General features: G+C 34.4%; 1 protein-coding gene across 2 annotated transcripts in view; it reads right to left on the bottom strand.

Annotated features, from left to right (window-relative positions):
- The window catches only part of LOC105451989, a 282,408-nt gene extending 266,007 nt beyond the window's left edge, over nucleotides 1–16,401 (bottom strand). Inside the window, exon 1 of one of the 2 annotated variants that reach the window (XM_011692746.1) lies at nucleotides 15,202–16,401. The gene's annotated coding sequence lies outside the window, so the exon portion shown is untranslated. The remainder of the gene's footprint in view (nucleotides 1–15,201) is intronic. The other variant, XM_011692747.1, reaches the window with a different exon arrangement.
- Between the last annotated feature and the right edge of the window lie 46 nt (nucleotides 16,402–16,447).

The raw sequence follows: 16,447 nt of genomic DNA, 5'->3' as shown, positions 1-16,447 counted from the left end.
TGATGTTCAACGCTGAATTGACACCCAATATTGAATATCTACACCAAGGCATCACCGAATATTGATGGTCACACCCAACTGACACTCAACATTGATGCTCAACGCTTAACCGACCAAGGTAACACCGAATATTGATGGTCACACCCAACTGACACTCAACATTGATGCTCAACGCTTAACCGACTCCCAATGTTGACGATCAACACTCAATATTGACGGCGAACACTCAATTTTGATGGTAAACGCCCAAATTTGAGTGTTAACACCAAAAAATGAAGGTTTTTTTTCGTAAGGGGGTATATCATTCTACAAAAGTTGCCACTCTTTCTTGCTCGTTTCGTTGCAATGGAATATTTAATCAGATATCGATGTGTATAATGCACATCGATATGCATTCATATTAAATATGGCGTTAAACAATCAAAAACTTGTTGTTTGTTGAAATATTTCAAACTTGATATTATCTTCGAAATCCTTGATCCTAATTGTGATTATTCTTTTTCTGGTATTGTGACACGTTCACGCGCAATTCTTTTATAGAGAGATGAAAACTGAATTTCAAATGAAATGTATATAAAAGCTCATCCAGAGGATATTTTACGTCGGTACAACGGACTTTTCTCTGACTGCCTCATAGAAGCGGCTACGCTTCTGACTTGAGACAAAAGGCTGCGAATATGAAGAGGCACAGAGAGGTAAAAGTAACAGAAAGAAAAAACTCATCAACGCGAAAAGTATTTCGTGCTTTGATATACCGCAGCGTGCGATCGATGCGCGTGTTTGTTCCAAGCGGCGTTCAAATCGAGGTCGAGAAAAAAAAATTCGAAACGATTTATAAAGTACAATAATATACATATATATTTCATCTTTTTGATTTTGCTTCACCAGTATATTCATATTATTATCATCGAATCAAAACTGATCAACGTGATCTCTAATTTTTAATTTTATATGACATTTTTTATTGTTTGTTTCATTACAGTGGAACATTTAACTAGATAACTCGATATTCACTCACGTTAAACATGGCGCAGTTGTTAAACGATGACTGTTCTCTTCCTGGTAGATAATAAATTATACATGTGGTACATCTAATATGAATTATTTATGCAAAGTCATGTGTAATTATATATATATATATATATAGTCCTCATTATCTTGTCGAGCGAACTCACGATGCGATTTTTGCGTCATGGCAGCATTTTCGGTTTTATCTCACTCGCTATCGCAATAAGATCGTCCACGTGTTCAGTAAAATATGTGAAATATATGATCAAGAATGAGATGCATCAAAAAATCGATTAAACATCGTTAAACGACATTATTAATCTTCAACTTACTATAAAAATGCAAGATCTCAAGTAATAGTTAAACTAATATAATCACCCTGTAACCATCTCTTTATCGATTAGTATTGGTAAAGGCATGTATGTACATTGTATTATAAATCATAATAGAATCGCGATTGATAAATCATCTGGAAAAAATCGACGATAGAAAAATCTATTGAATTACGGTAGCTTATAAAACGCGAAAATTTCAAAACGTATAATAATAGACAGTCATCCTCTATGACGGGCAGGTAGGGAATTTCCTCGAAATTCTGAGATGGAATGGGAAATGGGAAGCCTGGAATTCACGACGAATGCGTGCGAACATCCGTCTTTGACCGTTTCGTAGCTGGACCACGTCTACTTGGTATTCATGTCGGGTCAAGCTCAATTCTGCAGACAGAATTTGATGCATGGACAGCTTAATGCCAATTTTCAGTGTGCCCACAATCTCACGACAGATGTATCTTCAGATATTCTACGCGAATAGCTCGTTTGTGTCGTTAATACTACATTCTACGAATAGCATTTGAAAATTGATTTTCTCGCAATGTCGGTTTTTTTCAAGAAAAAATGATGCTTGATATCAGCATAAAGTTTATAGTTTAAGTTTATGAATAAGTTGGAAGCATAAAATTTTACTTTTTTTTAATGCACACAAATACATTGTATATAAAATATTCATTTTTCTGTGAAACATACATCGATAACTTTTATTATAAAAAAGCTGTAATAGAGGAATAAAATGGCAGCTCCACAAATAAAGCACTATCACCAAATACATCATTTATACATATATTTGATGTCCGCTCTTTAATTATTTTCGCTATATTTTATTATTTTTTTTATACAGCGGTAGAAAATAATCAAATTTTGTTTATACATCACAGCAACTTTCGTATTTCCGAAAAAATAAAAAGCTGACTCATATTTACGATATTCTATGAAAGTTTTTCTATATACACAGTAGAATGCAAAGTTAAGCGGTAAACGCATTCAAACGTAAATCCAGATACAGCGCTTAATCTTTACATCACTGATTTTACGAAATAAGCCATATATGGCAAAAATTTAAAAGCACGAAACATAAATAATTTCTGCAGTGTCGCGGTTTCGGTAAATCATAGACCATCCAATCCACAACTGCTCATACTACAATTATAATTTCGAATACAATGACATTATGTATACGAAATCAATTTTATTATAGCTGAGCTCTGCTGGGCAAGGTTTAAAATTGCGATATTATTCAACTGGAATGCAGTGACCATATTTCGTGAGCAGTCATAACCATTGCATATATTATGAACCTGAGACGATTCTGTCCGCGAATAACCAGAGGTCCAGAGGTTCATCGGAAGTTTATACCGACATCTATTACTGCTGGAGCAGCAGGGGAATCGTATTTGCCATCTGACTATGCCGACATGATTATTTAATGATAACGACTGACACGTTGCGCTCTCGAAATGCAACATCCTTGTTCGCAACATGCTGCAACTTATGTTTCCTCGTAACCCGATGAAGTTTATGTCTGACCCTAGAATGTATAGTTTAACAAAAATCATGAGATATAATTTTGATAAGATGTAAAATTCATGCCAACGTTTTTTTTACTTGCTAACAATTACTATCGTAATGCCAAGATTGCGTGCCTTACAAAATTATATATATATATATATATATATATATATATATATATAATATAATAAATTTTTATTTTTATATTTTTTTCTCTTCCGCCTCTATGTCTTCAGAAATTTAAAATTAAGAATATGTATTTGTCAAAAATTAAAAACGGTCAACAATCCGCTTCTTAAATGTGTATATTAAATAACAAGATTTTTTAATGATATATGCATGCAAGAACATAAAATATCTCAAATTGTCGTTTTAATTACCCTATATTTCTATTTTTATATATGATACGTTTAAAAATTATAATATGGCCACTTTAATTAAAACTAAAGTATTCATGTACCTCGATCGATATCGGAGGAAAAAAATTATGTACAGCAAAAACGAGCTGTTAAGGTTAATTAACGACATCGGAAAACCGACCGAGAATCCCTCGACCGAGAAATGTTTCTCTGTTGCTTTTTCTTCTCATTCTTTCTCGCCTCCTTTTTTTCATTTTTTAAAAAACGTTCAAATTACAAACAATTAATTTTCTAAATGGACATGCGAGAACATTATGGTAGGGTAAGCCAATCACAGAAGCGGCACGAATGTCGTTTGTGCATCGGTCGTTTTGATGTTTTCATCAGCGTTTGATGAAATTCTTTTCGTAGCCCATCGTTCTCATTCGGTCAAGCTCTTGTCGTATTGACAAAACAAATGTTTTCCGAATCAAGTCACGCCAGCTGCGCACGAATCTACACTATTCTCGTTTAGTTAAACCGACTATGTCCTCGTTTCACCTTTTATGTACCATATACGTCGCAATATGAACCGATCCACTCACATTGACAATCAAAATCTCCATCAAAATCTTTGATAGAGCAACAATAACGGTTTTTTCACAATTTTTTTTTAACTTACATACGTTTCGTCAAAGTGCAAAGATAAAAGTGTAATTACTACATATTCGTTATTTCAAGGTAATACATGGGACCGCCCTTATATATTATGCATGTTTCTTCCTTAAACGAAAATCCATAAAACAGATAAATCTTTCTGGGATGTAATTCCCTTCTCGGAAAGTAGAGTTGCGTTCCATACGTGATCAAAATGTTTACGATTACCTGTTTAAAAATTAAGGTCACAACAGGTAACGATATTTAGAAATAATTAATACGAGAGGAAGCGGGCAAGCTTCCTGCACGGATCGGACATTCATTCCAGAATAAACAGAACGGACGTTCCTGCAGATTGTCTGGCAAATTGAATCGCATCAGATCGGAAGCATCGGCGAATTCGCATGCGTAACTCTCGCCTAATCGCAACCGTCGCTTATCCGCCAGGAGTAAAACGCAAAACCCATCGATTTTGTCGACGCCGCCGGCTCAAATTTATCGAACCTATCACGACACAACTCAATTCGCCATTGCAAAAAAAAGGCGTCGATTGTAAATGATCCGAAAAGCAGTCAAAGAGAAAAATAGTTTTATCATAACATACTTAAAAATACAAAAAGTTACAATATAAAAAAATACAATATAAAAAAAATAATTTGAAAAAAGGGCTGAGAGTAAAACGCAAATCTAAGTGCGCGATATAAATAAATAATCGAAATTTATTTTAAAATACGTGTGGACGTTTCGACTCTATGTTCTAATTTGTCGAATCTATATCGGAAATATATAAATAAAGAATGAGGCCACGCATAATAGCTATATCATTTTAATTTTTACGTGTATTTTATCTTATATTATCGTTAAACTTTATAAAGATTGTTTCGCATTTTACTTTAATCATTATTTTCTATTTCGCAGAGTAGTAGAAAAAACTAAAGAAATATTTCTCTAAATGTTATTCCTCTAACCTTGATAAATAGGATGATCGATATTTTGCTTTTTAAGATCTGTACAAAACTTACCGTTTGTATTGTAGAAAAGTTAAACACTTGCGTGATTATTTTATTGTATGTATCATGCGCAAAAGTGGAAATAATCTGCAAAGTTACAGTAAATATAAATTATAATAATTATTCGTGTATTGCCACGTGCGAACAATTGTAATATTTGCGATAACGCTAATTTACTAGCTGAAATGTTAATGTAAGCTATGTAGCTAGAAATTAAGCTCTCTTGAAAATAAAATGATTTTATTATGTTAACAAGCAAAATTCCTGTTTTATTTGAATTTATCTATTTATTGTTAAATACTAGAAAAGATGTATATTTATGCATACGTGTGTAATTTAAACGTGTTGAATTTTCACTCTTATAATTTTTGTCATTGATAGAGAAATAAAATTATGAATATCTTGCAAGCACATCTTTGCATCTCTCTATTTTTGAAACTAGCTTTAATATTAGCCGAAATCTAATTATAGATGGTTAAAATATCTTTCTTAAATTACAGATACATATCTTGCCATATGCATTTATAATGTATGCGGAACGGTGAAAAAGTATTTTGATTTGATCGAAAAAGAGATGCAATTATTAAGTATCGTAATTTTCTGTTAATATCTCTCACGGCAATTAGCCAGATCGTTCCATAATTAGAAATAGGCTTTAATGAAACACTTGTCAACAGTACATACTTTCACCGATTCTCTTTTTTCTCCGGCAGCGCGCCACGACAACGGCGTAATTAACTTGTCAGTTACTTCCGCGACAATGACAGCTCACACCCGGCCGCCCGGCCAGCGATCAACCAGACCCAAATTCCGACGATAAAATATCGCAGGGTGAAAGTACTCTCCATCGATGCACGTCGCTTCTCTCGCTATATCGTTAATTTATAGGTAGGGTAACTCCGCGAAAGCGTTACTACCGCGTAAACCGAGTGATTCAGTGGTGCGAGCGTGGTGTGGCACGACGCGGCGCGGCGCCATAGTGATAATATCCTAATCGGCGCGCGTGCTCGTTTCACGCTAAAGTTACATCGCGTTGTGATAAAACGTTCCGCTTTCGGCGAAACGTACACCAAGCGAGATACTATACTACCGCGTACTCTGCGCGCACTTCATTTAATTTTGCAGATCGCGAGTGCGAGAGTGCGAGTGCGTTTTAATTTAATTTCTAACCGAATTTGATTGACATGATGGAAAAGGCTTGGAAACCAGGCGTGAGGAATTGGAAATCCTCTATGTTGTCACGTTTAATTTAATTACATCGATTAAATGTAAATTTAAGTACTTGAACATTCAAGTTTATTTACAAAATATATATATATATATATATTTTCAGATCATATTCGACAAGATAATTTATATAGTTTCCGTTATTATTTTAAAAAGATGAATTAATTATTATTAAGAAATAATGATAGTTTATTTGAAGAAGCAAATAAACGTTTATGCATTAAATATACATAATATATACATCAAATTAAATTAAATATATATATGATTGTATCATCAAATTTATAATAATTTTAATTTTCATTTTAATAAAGATATTTGATTACTGTTAATTAACAGAAGTTTGTTAATTACTGGAAGGACTTTCAGAGTATTATTTATACGATAATACATCGTACGAAATTTGTAGATAACATAGTCAAGTTTCAAAATGTGAATCAAAATGATGAAATTCAATGCATTCCCTTTAAATCGTATAGAAGTTCCAAAACAAAGTGAAATTAGATTACTGTAAATAATTTTTTAAAGATTCTTTTGTAAGAAAATCAAGATGTACGTCTGTAATTGAATCGTTAATCATTTCTTCGCTTTCAATGAAACGCAATAATTAACTATCCAATATGAATACATAATGACTGACGATGCACTGGCTAAGTTCAGTTCATTTGAACTACTAGCTGATTAATTAAATCAATTAACTCGATCAGAGAGTAACTAATTAAAATAGAAAGAGCAATATCTACTATATCTAGCGCACATTGAATCAATTATTGGGAATTAATGGTGACGCGTTCGTGATAACATCTAGCAAAACCGCATCGCACGGATAATGCGCCGAATAAAGTGTCATAACGTCCTTCACTATATCGAACTCGAGATACTAATTTATGGTGAAAGCATCCTGTTCTGCATTCTGTCGATAGTAGAGATGCGAAAGGAAGAACGTCGACACTAAGCGATACTTTGTAACGATAGGTGTCAATGCGTAATAAATGCTACTATACACGATGAAACGCTTCCCCGGAAATCTTTATTGCCCAAGTTTTCTATTCTCTCTATGCGTAAGAGGAAAAGTTTAACAAAGCGCGATCTACAATAATGACGTATAGTGAAAGAAAAATTAAACAAACTTCTAACATTGAAAATACCAGCTGTTACAGATATTGACGAAATTGTCAAGCGAGCAAAAATCCGATCTTTCGCATCGTATAAAAAATATGAATTTTCTATAATTATATATCGATAAAGTACATACGGATATTATAACTCACGATATATTTTTACATTTTTACATTCTGCAAATATAAATGCTGCATAATATCATAAATTCGTGATATTGCATTGCGTAAGTTAATTTTGCGAACTAGTACATTTTTTTTTTTATAAAACCGCATAAAACCTCATAAAACGTAATTTATGTAATTCACTTCCAATTCAAAAAATCTCAAATATTTTAAAATATGTAAGAGAAACAGAAAAAAATTTCACGGAAAACCACGAGTTTTGATTTTGTATAACCAAATTATCTTTCTTTCAGATAAAGGGATATTTCTTCTAAGAAAATATCCTACTTTAAAACTTAAGATGAAGTATTTCCTGTGTAGCATTGATGATATTTTAGGATTATAAGAAATTGTAGTAACAAGAAAACATTTTCGCAATTTCTAAAATTTTAAACTAATATAAGCGAAACGCTCTATAAATACATCATTTCTATAAAACAAACTCTTAGTATATTTTATTAATTATGTAAGAAAACATAAATTTAATAAATTACACTGAAGAGATGTGATACATTATATGGCGCTTGATACTAAACGTCGACCCCGATTGTCTAGTCTTGTGTCTCCACAATTTCAGGGTAACTGACCAGCCAAAAACTTTCCCTCGTAAACGTGTAGTTCAGGCATTCTAGTAAATTCAAGATAGTCTGATAACGTCAGCGCCGTATCCACGTTACAGTCGCCAAATAAAGTAAACAAGCGCACATAATGAATATCGTAAAGGATGCGAATAAATATAATAAGAGTGAATAAAAATAAATATAAAATGTATGCGCGTAAAATGAAGTAATCGTTCGCTTTCGCGAGAGGTTGAACATTTTCGTTTTGCGAATATCAATAGCACGATGTGAATCAAGTAAGAAGGAACGGAACGCATGCATCAACGCTGGTAGATGCCAGTTGGCAAAGCATGCACCAGAGTGTACGTATAAATTTCCGTAAGACTTCCCGCGGGATGAGTGATCGATGAGGTGCTTTCCACTCCGCGACTCCGGATATATCGCGAATAATCGAGCTAGGATACAAACCGCCATTTTCCCGCATTTTTCAGATTTCAAAACGTACGTGTAATGCGCGCATCCTTTGCATATCTAACCGAGTACAAGATAAACACGTCCGAAATGCGTCCGGTTAGATATCTGAAATCAGATTCAATGTTGGCTGTACAGTGAACAGGTGTCCGCGGTTGCTAAAATTGTGCGAACAAACGACGATACAACGTAACGAGACGAAGAGTGGACATTCTCCACTTTCGCGAAAACCGGAACGAATGTGATTTTATGTATGGTTTTTACTAACTTTTCACCAACCCGCGGTAAACACATGGTAACAACATGTGACGGTACTCGCAAAACGACCGAGAAGGATGCTTGTTAAATAATCTCTCTCTCTCCACTTGCAACATTTCGATGCTTCTTCATTTGTACAGATATGTACTATGCGTATGCAAATTTCAAATAGAATAATGCGTTTACAGCAGTTTATTCGCAATTTTCGTGTAAAATTTCGGTGGACGTATACACTGCCTCGTATTAACATTTTATTAAAACTGCAATGGATTAAAGAGAATTCCAAACGCACGAACAAATTACTCATTAAGATTAAATGTACTTTACCGAATGGGTCAACTCGCGCGTTGAAGCGTCAATTTTCGTCTCTTTACGGTCATATAAGATAGATGTGCCGTCATTATGACAGTTTAGCAGCAAAGCTGCTTTACGAGATACGACGCTTTTAATTTACAAAATTGTTCAATGCATTAAAATTAAACATCAAATAAATCATTAAAGTCATGTGGACAAAACAAATGCTGTTTTTTAAAACACGGTATTGACATATTTACGTCAGAAAATTCATTTACATGTTTTCATAATAAACTTGCGTATTATTTTATTAAATTAAATGTTCAATAATTATCCATATGTGTAGCATTCTTATTTTATTTGAAATTTAAAAACGAACTTAAAGTTCGTTTATATTTTTTTTTACACTAAAGATAATAATATATTAATATAAGTATATTAATTTTATTATAAATAATAAATTAATATTTTAATAATATTAAAATATTAATTTATTATTTATTTATGCATATATTGAATAACGCCTAAAGTAGAATTTTATGTGAAGAAAATACTTTTTACGTAAAAGCATTTTGTACTGCCCCAGCTACGAATAAGCGGAAGACGCCTTGCCCGCAGGAAACTTGGACTGAGAAACGAAATATAAATCTACACGAAACGCGCGCGTTCCGGCTTTCTTCTCGCACGATATAACATACACATGGTATAACAGCTTCTTCCTAACGAGAAAGTAATGCATCGGCGAGACGAGGGATAATACTGCGGGACTATTTCCCCGCAGTTTTTGTTTTCAGGTAAACGATTAACTTTGTTTGCACGCTACATCGAACGCGGAATATATTAAATCTCATTGGTCTTCGGTCTTCTAATTGAATCTTCGTGAGTAGTTGAACGGAAATAAAAAATAGTCGAGAAGATTCTACAACATATAAACGGATATTTGCACGTGTAAGCGGAGATTTGCAATTTTCTATCTTAAAGATCTTGACACGCGATATTTCTTTCCATTGCGCGTACAAGTACCTACATCTCAGAAGACGAACAATTTTCAGTTATCCGCGCGAGAAATCGATAAAATTTTATTACAATGTATTTTAGAAATTACATATATATAAGTTCGGAAAGAGAGATTCTGTATATTTATTACATAATTGTCAAACGCAAGAAAAATAAAAAAATAAGCGACGGAAGAAATGACAATTTTCTCAATTCGACTATGTATCTCGCTAGAGAAAGAAATGTAATATATCTTCTCTGACAATAGGTTTATAACTAAATACGCTGATCAATTTTAATAATAATCATATAATAATAATATAAACCAAAATATTTCAAGGATAAGATACATAGCGATGGATTTTTACAGACATGTAAGGTATTTCAATAATTTCAAATACTGCCGTAGAGGATTTCGTCAAACGCTAGCGTCGTAAAGAGAAAGAGCTCTTCGTGAAAATTACGGCCGCATTTTCGTGAGATATTGTCACACATTTTTTGAAAGATCGAGCGAGAAGAATCTTGCGCTAGATTTGAGACCGCGCACGCGGCAATAAATTTCATTTGCAGGTCAAGCAACTGTGTGCAACATCATAACCGAAATTCTGTGAAACGTGTTGGAAATGTTCCGGTAGGACATGCGGGGTAGAACGAAGCTTCGTAATGTTTCTGGAAGATCATAGAAAACGGAGAACGCAACGACATGAGGAAATGGAGAAATAATACGTTTTCTACACTTCGCGATACGACATATGACATCATATCTCATCTCATTTTAACGAGAAATAGCTGTGTTTCTAACTAATTAAAAAATCCGAGTGTCTCTTCTCGATCTAAAAAATGTGTAGATAGAAGATAGAGGATACGTCATTACGTCGTAAAAACTTCTTTCAAGAAAATGTTATCTTCTTTATATTGTAACATTGTAAATATGCCTATTTAGAAACAAAAACTCAACTTTGAAACTGCATAATAAGACTCATCTGCAAAATAATTTAATAAATCAGAACATTATTTTAGATACAAAAACATTTGAGAGAAAATAACAAAAATGCAATGTATTTATTGCATTTATGCATTTTATATACAATAAAATCTATATAAAAATAACTTAAACTGAAATGATTTATATCTTGAAATGTATCTCATTTTTAGCTAATTATTTTTATTAAATAAATTTTTTAACCAGAGAATTATTTATTAATAAAAAAATTCATAATATCATAATGATAAAACGATAATTATAACCTTTAAACCAAGCTTGGTTAATAGAAGTCTGTAGCCAAACGTTGATAAGAATATATGTATATTGTAATGGTGGAGATCTTTAACAACCGATCCATCTCGGTGAAATACATACTCCCTCCGTTTTTCTCAATCTTCGATTGGTAGCAGTCAGTCGTAAAAATACATTTCAATATTATTGCAAGGTTTACGCTTTCTAACAACTTTTGTGCATATAACAGAAATCATATGCAGTCAAAATATTTAAATTTGGTTGATAAAGATACATATTTTTAAGAAATGCGTCAAAATCAATTAAATACATATACTGTTAAGTTTACATAAATCATCTTTTTCTCTCGAAATCTCTCGGATGTTACTCTCATGCTGTACCAATAAAAACACGCTATTCTTCTTTCGAAACATTATGATACATTTACAGAATATGCAGATATGTTCCAAGTCATTTATATGAAAAGCTCATCTCTGGATTCATGTCGTGTGTATTTCCGGTTAAAAAACAATCGCATCTTTTGTAAATCGTACTTTCATTATTTTCTTGCTTTCGAAGTACAAATGCTCTTGTTATGACCGACGACCGTGTCGAGATATAGTAATATCAACGAAATTAAACCCACGAGTGAAAAGCCTCTCTTGCAAATTCAATATCGAACGCACACCGACCACGATGCTAAAGTCGATAAATTGATGATAACTATTAGCTGATATAAATCTCGTTATTTCTCTTTAGTTATTATACAGACATGGCCTACCTCCGATTAAAGCTCATACATAATAAAATAATGAATGATTTCAGTTTAATTAAAAAATACAACAAATTTGTGCAAAACTGCTTATTTATGCCAACAAAACTATGTTGCACATCTAGACATTTAAACATTCTTTAAAATAAAAAAGTCATAGATGTATTTCAATTAAAACACACACATACACACATTAATATCTTAGAAATGCTATAGTTTTGTATCAATTATAAAACAAAATTATGATAGAATATAATAAAAACTTCATTAATAGTTAGAAAGAAAATACAAATTTATCTCGAAAGAGGAATCATACCTAAGATTATTCAGCATATCGGCGATGTACGATGAGATCGCGGAATATTTCGTGATCGTATTTATAAAATCGATGTAACGACATCGGTGCATTCGCGAGTCGGGTTGCCACATCCGATTTCCACGTTTCTATTTCGCTATCGCTTTTTGTGCGACCGGCCATTGTAATCCGCCTGATCGCCTGTGTATGGCAGCGTGCTGCGCAGAGGCTTATTGACGTCGACTTCCGATACAGGCTGTCGAGTTGCTGCTGTTGTGAGCCCAGCGGCTATGCCGCACGAGAGAGAACCTCGCGTCAAGCCCCAATTACGGATAATCAATTTCGCCAACGACGTCTTCGAGCGCGAACGGCTTTAATTAAAGGTGCGGATGTTCCTTTCTGTCGCGGGTATACCCAGTGGCCCCGCCCCGCTCAAACAGCAGCGCAAATCTTTCCGATGCCGTATGACACGCGACGATTTCAAATAAAGCGCCTCGCACGAACGTTCGCACACACCCGAAATACACGATCGATAAACCAAACGCGATACGACTACCTTTATCTCTCTTTCCTCTTTTCTCTTCGTCTTTCCTTCACTCTACATACGTACATATATAATGTATGTATATATTCATTTATTTATTTATTTATATAAATATAATATTTATTATTATTATTTAGTCCGTAATACGCGCGTATGTATTAATTCACAGTGAATCTCTTCTAGATCTATTAATGTATATTTTATATTTAATCAGTGTTTTTCCGTTGTCGCTCGTGCATCCCGTTATTTCGCATAGTACATAATTTTCGCCCAATAATCATTTTGTTTGACACGTTAATTATGCATCATTAAACATGTTTTTTATCTTAACAATTTGATTTCTTATTGTCGTTATTTCTCGGCGATATTAAGCGTAATCGCTCTGAAATAACGCGAATCGACCGATTGAACAAGGCAAATTTCACTCACAGTGTAAGCACATTTCTGCAAGTATAAATAGATAATTAAAACTCGGCTCATTTAAACTGAATATGGATGCTTTAACATTTATAAATATTCCATATTCTATTTTATCAAATAACTGTTCTTCGTTATGCGTGTAATACCATTCTAATCTGAATAAAAATCGTTATTTAAAAAATATATTAGTAATATAAAAAAAACATACAAATAATATAAAAACTCTATTAACTTTAATAAAATGATAACTATAGTCCTATTTACAGTATGTGTCTAACTAACATTGACTGTTTGACGAATTGAAATAAAACAAAATAGCTGCATGAGATATCCAGTCAGCGCTTTCTCGTACTTTCCTTACTTAAAACCCTGATGCATTCTACATATGTCTCATCAAAATTCACGCCACGGCTATATATATTGGTTTTCACAATGATAATCTTGGTGACGTTCCGCGATGTGTGAAATAATTCGAAAAACTTGAGAAAAATATTCAAACGAACAAGGGTGAATCCGCAAGCACGTGTAACTTTCCTTCTCACATCTCCGACTTCGCGGTAATCTCATACATTTTCGCAGGAAACTGTGACCGGATTATCGTTTTCGTTATCCACTTTTTCTAAATTCTAAAGCAGCAATATGTCGATATCGAAATGATTTATTTATAAAAGAGAAATCTTCACACGTTTATGTATTTCCACCGTGGAGAAGGAACTTTAAGTCAATACTGCTTACAAGTATCCTAGCGGGTAGTTAATTGAACGCATCAATGCTTGCGGAGGTGGTTCCATGTTCACGTAAACAAGAGCTTTCTCACCTTCGCCTGAGATACGCAAGGCTCAACGCCCGAAATTGTGTTTAAGCATTACGTACGAGAGAGTATTGCTCCATCAGAAATAGTGCTGATAATTAATCGTTGCAATATTTTCAATAATACTGACTAATTAACTTATTTTCAAGGATAATACATTTTTTATGATCAACTTAATGATCACTACGTAATGTAAAAAGTTTTAAGCATTAAAATTAAAAGTTTGCTATAGATTTTCCAAATTGTACTCATTGTTAGTTGGACCTCTTTTAAAAATTAAATGTTGCAATTTTTTTCTCTTCATACAAAATTAGAACAAATTATAGAAAAATTATAATAATAATAAAAATTTTTACTTCAATTTAAATAGAGTTTAACTTGAAGAATAAATAGAAGTTTAAATAGAATTTTTAATTTGTTAAAGTAGTATACAAGCACTCTTATATACGATATAAATTTGTAAATGCTAAAATTATTGAAATTAACAAAAACCGCTAGACAGAAGTATATTTATAATTCCATTTCTACAAAACAATAATTAAAATCAACAAGAAACAAATTAATCACATAAATATTAGTAATTAATGTATAGATAAAATGTTTAAATTTTTTTTATATAGTGCACTTATTAATCATTAAATGTTGGAAAATATCAAAATGTCATGTAAATAACTATTAGATTTAATCAAGCTTCTATTACATAGCAGATAACAATACCAACTAGCATCATTAATAACGACCGACCAGTGAGATGAGAGGCAAACAATACTTCCTCTTCATCAAAAAAGTGACACAGATTGACGGTATCAGTAAATACAGTCGCGTCTCCTCAAGCTTTCAAGAACTTCTCTAGAATTCCTATAACTTATCCTTTATCCATTTTTTCAGCTGTCAACTTATCGAGTGTCTTCCAAAAATATTTAATTCTGTCAATCAAAATCTCTTCAAACTCTCGTCAGAGAAAGTTAGAAAAGTTTGAATGCCAGTCATACTTAAAGTTTGTGAACATTAACAAAATTTTACGAACGTTTTCATTCAAGATAACGTAAGTCAAGCAATGTAATCTTTAGACAGAAACTTTTTAAGCATTACTCTCCTTTTTATCGCGTTGAGTTCTTGAGAAATGGGTCTGATTAGTAAGACCCATTTACACTCGTCTTCACGACGAGTTTTCGCGGACCTCTTCGTGGAACTTACCAGTCCACGAAGTTTCGTACGCAAGCAGTCCGATCGATTCTCGCTTTAAGGGACGATTCACGTGCTCGCCGTACCGACGAAGGGCGCGAATCCACGACGTTTATACAGGGTAATCCAAAATAGGTCGATCGTGCGGGCGATCTCTGACGATTGATCTATGAACCGACGACAAGACAGATCTATCGGTCGAAACTCGATTCACTAACACTCACGCTTATTTTTGCCGTCACTTCACAAAACCTGCTGATCTTATATCTCACTTTACAAGGCTCCTCGCGTCATTATCTAGCAGATTCACCTATTTCCGACGACATGTGAAATTCACTTCAATGAATTCCAATTCCAATATGTAACCCCGATAACACACACTTAACGATTAATCGCATCCGATGCTGAACGATTTAACATTCACGTTACATCCGCATGACGTTTTTCCGCGTTCAACCGTTCAAATAAACTCACAACTTTTATCCGATAGTTTTCGGACGTCTTCTCTCGTAGATGCAGATCGTCCGAAGAACCATGTGATGTTCTTTACGGTGATAATTGTTTTCGTTGACATACGAAATTTGTCATGCGAGAAATCTGTCCGTCCACACCGTTCCTCGAGCGTGAACTTTTAACCGTCCAAAAGTGACGCGCTTTGATCAAGTTTCTCTTAGCGTGCCTGTTCCGCTTCGTTGATATCCAAGCTCAAGAATAGCCACAACCCCCGTGGCAAACTCTAACTCTACAAGGTCTTTCTCCCGTTTTCATATTTCAGCAGACAGGTCTTCACGTAAATCCTAGCAGAGACATGCACGCGACACGGCCACTACCCAACCTCGAAATTCTAGGTGTGTTCAGGTGTGTTGCGTCGCGATAGGATCGCCACGTTCAACGGTAGCCACGTGGTGCACGACGGTAGAAACGTGCCACTGATCGCAAGCGTCGATCGCCGCGAGCTAAACACGGAATCGTCTTGACACGGCACAAATCAGTCCGCAGGGGCCCGGGTTTCCCGCACGGCCACAGGATTCGAACTACGTACCCGGCCGAACGACCGGTTCGATCGGTTCGACCCGCTGGTTCGAGGAAAGTTCGACGAAACCCCCGGCGGACTCCCGGCGCTCGCACCAGAACGAACGACGCCCTGTTGTCGACGCGACACGGGGTGAACGCACGGCTTTGCGGACGACGATCCGCACCCTCCACCGCCCAGAAACTACCTTCCGCCACTGCCACCACCATCACCGCCACCACCACC

This window comes from Wasmannia auropunctata, unplaced genomic scaffold, assembly GCF_000956235.1.
Source record: "Wasmannia auropunctata unplaced genomic scaffold, wasmannia.A_1.0 LD336039.1, whole genome shotgun sequence".
NCBI classification, from domain to species: Eukaryota; Metazoa; Arthropoda; class Insecta; order Hymenoptera; family Formicidae; genus Wasmannia; species Wasmannia auropunctata.
Note: the sequence above shows the minus strand (reverse complement) of the source record. Positions and strands in the feature narration are given on the sequence as shown.